Source organism: Salvelinus namaycush, chromosome 38 (genome assembly GCF_016432855.1).
Source record: "Salvelinus namaycush isolate Seneca chromosome 38, SaNama_1.0, whole genome shotgun sequence".
NCBI classification, from domain to species: domain Eukaryota; kingdom Metazoa; phylum Chordata; class Actinopteri; order Salmoniformes; family Salmonidae; genus Salvelinus; species Salvelinus namaycush.
Genome location: NC_052344.1, coordinates 10,101,231 through 10,107,534, shown reverse-complemented (window position 1 = coordinate 10,107,534; position 6,304 = coordinate 10,101,231).

The following is a 6,304-nucleotide window of genomic DNA, read 5'->3' as shown; positions in this document are numbered from 1 at the left end:
GTACAAGAAGAGAATATTCCATATGGTGCCGTAGCGTGAGGAAGAAGGGAATCTTTATTCACCTCTTAAACTTGACAACACACACCACTGGGGTAACCACGTCTCAGACAGCACTGTTCTACACTCCCACGTTTCCACCTCACATAAACTACACACACACACACACACACACATTGACCGACGGGCTCATATGCATAATTGATCCTGCATTCTCTCACACAGACATACAGTACTGTGCATAAATAACATCCTCACAGACACTCAGACAAGAACGATCACACACACAAATCCAAACGTATGCAAAGGTGACAAATGCATGAGAACACACACCGACATCTACAAACACACACACACACACACACACACACTTATTTATAGATTTTGTAACTGGAGGAGATCCATTGTTGATGCTGTGTGTCAGTGGGTCACACAGCTCAGCATTGATAGAAACCCAAACCTCAGAGCATCTGAAGAAGGTCAATTTTGAGGCCGTGCACTTACATCAGGGGAAAATGTGTGTGTAATGGTTATGTAAGGGAAATTTGAAAATAGAAATTACAGTAAGTGAATAATGAATCCCTCCTCCTGTACCAGGGACATCTGAGAAATACTGCAGCAGAGCAGCAAGGAAAGGTAGAGAAATCATTGACCAGTAGCCCTTATTTTCAGAAGAAGCATAGGCCTACCCCAGCCTGCCTCAGCCCCATGGACAAATTACAGGTATTATGTGGAGTTATTGGAAGCAGCTGTCTCTCTCAGCAGAGGGATTTCTCCACTGGGTCAGGGTGAGAGTTGTCTTCTCTCTCTCTCTCTCTCTGTTTCTCTCTCTGAGGAGGCTGGACCCACGCTGCCCTGGCTGCCGACGGACCTCCTTCCCCCGGCTGAGTTCCCTGAGAGTAACACTTTATATGGTGGGCTATAACTACTGTTAAGTGCCTTGAAAAGTGTAGTCTGCCCAGGCGATGAAATAGGCCATTAGGACTGGAAGGAACCTGCGTCATCTGAGATCAATTTCGAAGAGTGTCCTTTCTGATTCACTCATTCAGGCCCTGGTTTGTGCTGGAAATACATGTAGCCTACAAAATGGAATAGTGGATAAGAGTTTCATTAGAACAAATAGACTAATGTTGCAGATCTAATGTTATCTCCCTCACATATAAGGCTTAACATCACAGTTAAACAGGTGATTCATCAGGATCTCAATGTAAGCCTACGTATATTATAATAACCTTTTTTTTATGGTGAACTCTGGGAGAGTAGGCTACATCTGTCACATGGGTGAACACATCTTTAGGCCAAGGCCTGTGTGTGTGGTTGTTGGCCTCCGTGCAGCCATGTGTGTGTGTGTGTCTAGTCTAACCTGGACAGCTACTCTAATCAATGCTCCATTTCAGACACTGTGATGGCCGGCGACTTCCTAGAACAGCACTAGAATGAAATAAACATTTGAAAACTCCTTGGAATCTCAGAACGAGGCAATCGTTCCCGTGTTGATCTTTCCACATAGGGAGAGTCCTGGGATGTGGTCATTACTGTTGCCATGGTGACTGCATCGCTCCATGGCTGGGTGGATAGGTATGGGAAATTACAAAAGTCGGAGACTCCACAAATAGCCAACTGATGCCCCATTCCAAATGGACCCTGGTGGTGGCAGGTAGCTTAGCGGTTAGAGAAGTGTGCTGGCTTAGTTACTGTGCTGGTTTAGTTACACATCCACCATAGTTGCTGGAATAGTGCAGGAAAGGTCAATGTGAAAGGAAACTATCTGAGCCAGCATGGTACGGTTCAGGTCTTTATGATAGTGTGAAAAGGGTCCTAGTAGAGCACAGATTCAAGACCGTATGAAATCACACAGCCGAAGACACGTGTGATGTATCATAAGGGCTGGCTTACTGTAAACTCTAAACAGTTTACTGCGTGGGAAACAGCTCAGTAAGGATTCCTTTCTCACAAAGGCACATGTATAATCTAATGTTATGGAGCCTCCCTAAGAAGCCTACTGGTCATGTGTGGGTTGTTTCATTCTTATGATTGGCTGAGCTGTTGTCTAAACAGTACACTGGATGTGACATCACTTGATTGGTTACAGGTGAATGTTTATTAACTTGGCCGTTAATGACATCTGAGCTGCTATAAAAGCTGTGGCTTAGAATATACAAATGTACAAGTGCTTTGATCACTAGGACATACCCCTAGGGACTTCACATCCTGTAGGGGCAAAGAGATTTAACATATACTTTACTGTCCATGAATAGAAATGTGCCTTTATACTCAACCAACCCCCCCAACACACACACTGAGTGGCTGGAAGCAATGGGTCAGCTGCAGTGCAGCGCCCCTGGAGCAATTGTAGGTGATTAAGTCCCTTACTCAAGGGCACAATGGCAATGATGATGTCAGCAACCCTCTTGTTGCCGGCTCACTCTAAGCCCGGTTTTTCAGTCGGAGCTGGGATTCGCACCAGCAACCCTGCTGTTGCTGGCCCGCTTCTCTAACCGCTAAGCTACCTGCCACCACCAGGGTCCATTTGGAATGGGGCATCAGTTGGCTATTTGTGGAGTCCCTATAGGACCTTGTGAGTGTTAGATTACAGTGAGCTATAATGACCCAAAATCTAGAGCTGAGAGAGTTGCCTTTAAAAATATATATATATATATTCGGATTCCATTAGATACAGCCAAAGCTGCAGCTACTCTTCCTGGGGTCCACACAAAACATAAGACACGACATAATACATAACATTAATAGACAATTACAGCTGAAGGACAGAACTACATAAAAGGAAATGTTTAAATGCAATGGGCCATTCTCAACTTTAAAGGTGTTCTCCAGTGATTAAAAAAAAAAAATTCTGTTGAAAAGCAATATCCTAAGTATAAATACAGTAAAGTACACGCACTAAAGGGAAAAAAATGTATTTTAGACACAACTGCAAACTTCAAGGAGTTGGTCTGATGATGACTTTGTGATGTCATCGGCCTCCACCCTTGCTTGAGGAACAATACAGGAACAAAAGAGGAAAGGCCCCCCACTTGTGCCATGTCATGAAGATACATGGAACACATATTGAGATGTGCCTTTTGTTTAAGGCCCAGCACAGTCAAAAACGTGATTATCCTCTGTTTTATCTATATTTTTACACTATGTTTGGAATAATACTGTGAAATGAATAGACTAATAAGAAAGAGAGTTCCAAACCTCTGCCAATAACAGCTAGTTTTCAGTTTTCCCCTGCCCACTCTGGTGGTCTACCAGACAGTCCTAGCAAAATTATTGCTTGAGAAATTGGTCTTTGCTAAGCTATTTTTGTTACTTTTTGACCATTTTAATTGAAAAGAAATCACAGTAAGGTACTTAATTGTTACCCAGAAATGATTTGATATTAAGATAAAAACGGCTGCATTGAACCTTTAAGTAAATTGAGCGTTAAATGAGGTGAAAAGGAGACTGGAGACTTGACTTGCAACTACTAGTTGGGACTGTCGGAGGCCCAGGCGAGGAAGATGGCGGATGGCGAGAATCTGTGAAATACAAGCAGAGTACTTTCTCCTTTGAGTCAAGTACAGAAGAAATAAATACATGTTACACTCCTGAAACCCTGAACAGTCGACGGATAGTGAACTTTAAATTGAACCTGATAGAAGTGAAGAAGAACCTGCACCGACAGGTGAGGTGAAGGCTTCCAAGCCTCACGCCAATGATCAGGAAAATGCCCGAGATGACTCTGGCCCAGTGGGAGTACTCTGTACTGACTCTGTTGCACCGGCTCTATGCACACTTACTGGACTACCCACACACTCGCACATACTACACTGACACTCTAACACACACATACACACACACATGTAAAACAAAAACACGCATATTGACGCCACACATAGACACAGTTTCACACTCAGACCCAGTGGCAACATCGAGACTAAGAAGACCCTGTCTGTCCTTCTGAGTTTTGATGCAGAATGTTTATTGCTATGGTCATTCATTGTACCGAACAGATGAAAAGGAAATCCCAGAAGATTGAATTGGTAGTAGCAGCAACAGAGAAGTTTTTGGTGTGTCAGAGATTTTAGTGCAGAAGAGAAGGGGTTCCAGCCTCCCATGCGGACGGCCTGGTGTGTGATCTGTAGTGGGAAGGGGTGGTGGGGTGTATTGGTGATAGTGGTATTTGGGTTAGATTATGGTGACGTTTCCTTTTTTCCCCATTTCCCTTTTCTTGTGAACGAATGTGCAATGCACTTTCCGAACTGTGACAGGTAGCAATACAGCAACAAAGCATCTAGTCTGCCGGAAAACCACAGGAAGAAGAAGAAAGGAGACTGGAGTAGGACTTTAAGTCCTGGTTTAACATCTGGAGTAGGACTTTAAGTCCTGGTTTTAACATCTGGAGTACAACTTTAAGTACTGGTTTAACATCTGGAGTAGGACTTTAAGTCCTGGTTTAACATCTGGAGTAGGACTTTAAGTCCTGGTTTAACATCTGGATTAGGACTTTAAATCCTGGTTTAACATCTGGAGTAGGACTTTAAATACTGGTTTAACATGAGGAAGCTAGAAGTACCAGAGCCTCACAGAGGCTACTTGCGTTTGGGATCTATTATTACTGATATTAGACCGCCATCTTCTGGTCCAAAGTTAAAAACCTTTACAGAGGTTTCTGCTGCAGTATACGCAGAGGGCACAGATGAATGAATGTGAGCGTACACGTTTCAAAAAGTATCATCATAATGAAAGATTTCAATTTTTGTTACATGTATTGTGTGTGTTGATTGATTGATTGATTGGTAGGCCTGTTTAAAACTAGAACCACAAACAATATAATACGTTTTCTTAGATGGTTGTTTTTTTAACTAAATCTAAATTCAAGACCTGGTATGTGAGTAGATTCTGGTGTACATAATGCCAGCAGTGGTATTTAGTGAGATCCCCAGATCAGAAGCAGTAGGGATGACCAGGGATGTTCTCTTGATAAGTGTGTGAATTTGACAATTTTCCTGTCCTGCTAAGCATTCAAAAGGTAACCAGTACTTTTGGGCATCAGGGAAAATGTATGTAGTAAAAAGTATTTTCTTTAGGAATGTAGTTGAGTAAAAGTTGTCAATCATAAATAAAGTACAGATACACCCAAAAAACGACTTCTGTTGTATTTTTACTTAAGTACTTTACACCACTGCATGCCAGTCTTTAGGGTGGTATTTTGTCTAGTAACATTTTCACCACCAGAATACAGTGTAGGACCGAACAAAAGGTGTCCCCTTGGGATAGCCCGTGATGACATCAAAAGTAAAATCTCGATAATCATATATGTGATGGTAGGCAATATAGGCATTACCACAAATGCGCGTTTGGACACCTTTTGTAAACATTCAAACAACGATAATACTGATACAACCTCTGAAGAGATTGAAAGGTAGGGAACTAACGTTAATTTCGATATCACAGTAGAGAGTTAAACACGGAAGTCGGAGTCTCAGAACATAACCGCCGGAACTAAATGTTATGACATAGTTGCAGCATCCATCCACTGTGCGCTTTTACGCAATCCTCCTGTTGGCCTTCGGCACAGTATGACAGTGGCATCAGAGGCGCAGAACGGAGTTTACCATGCGCTCTCCTCTCAGGCTTGACTGACTACATGATTTACGAGATGAGGACTGTTTTCTGGGGAGTACTCCTCGCCTGTGTGGACTGGAGTCGGGGCCAGGAGACTCACTCATTCGATGGCGACGTCCGCGACTTTGCCATTGGTGACAGCTCGGTATACGTCGTTACGGATGACCGACTCTTCCAGCTGAACCATGATTTTACCAAAGTTATAAAGAGGGATAATCCGAACGTAGTTTATCCTAACCAAGAAGTACCTCCTTCCGATGAAACGTATCCATTTAAGGTAAACATTTTACTGCCATTCATCAAAAACAAGACATTGATCACCTGTGGAACCACAAAATGCGGTTACTGTGAAATACTGGATCTCAACGAAATCTCGAAATCTGTGCATTTCGAGGATTTTGAAGTGGGTTCATTGGACCCTGGAGATTCAACCATTGGCTTTATTGTTGATGTCGGGAAGAACTCCTACATTATGGCTGGAAGGTTGAAGAGCCGTGTGCGTAACGCGTGTTCCAATTCAGGTCAGTTGCTTGTCCTACGGAATACACTAGAAGGACAGAAGGGAGGAATCTTTTCTGATTCAGATGAGAGTGCGACTCCGTATATTGACGCCAGACAAAAGGAGACGTTTCAGTTTGTGGACGGCTTTCAGAGAAATTCACACATCTACGTGTTCTCGAACGTTCCCAAAGAG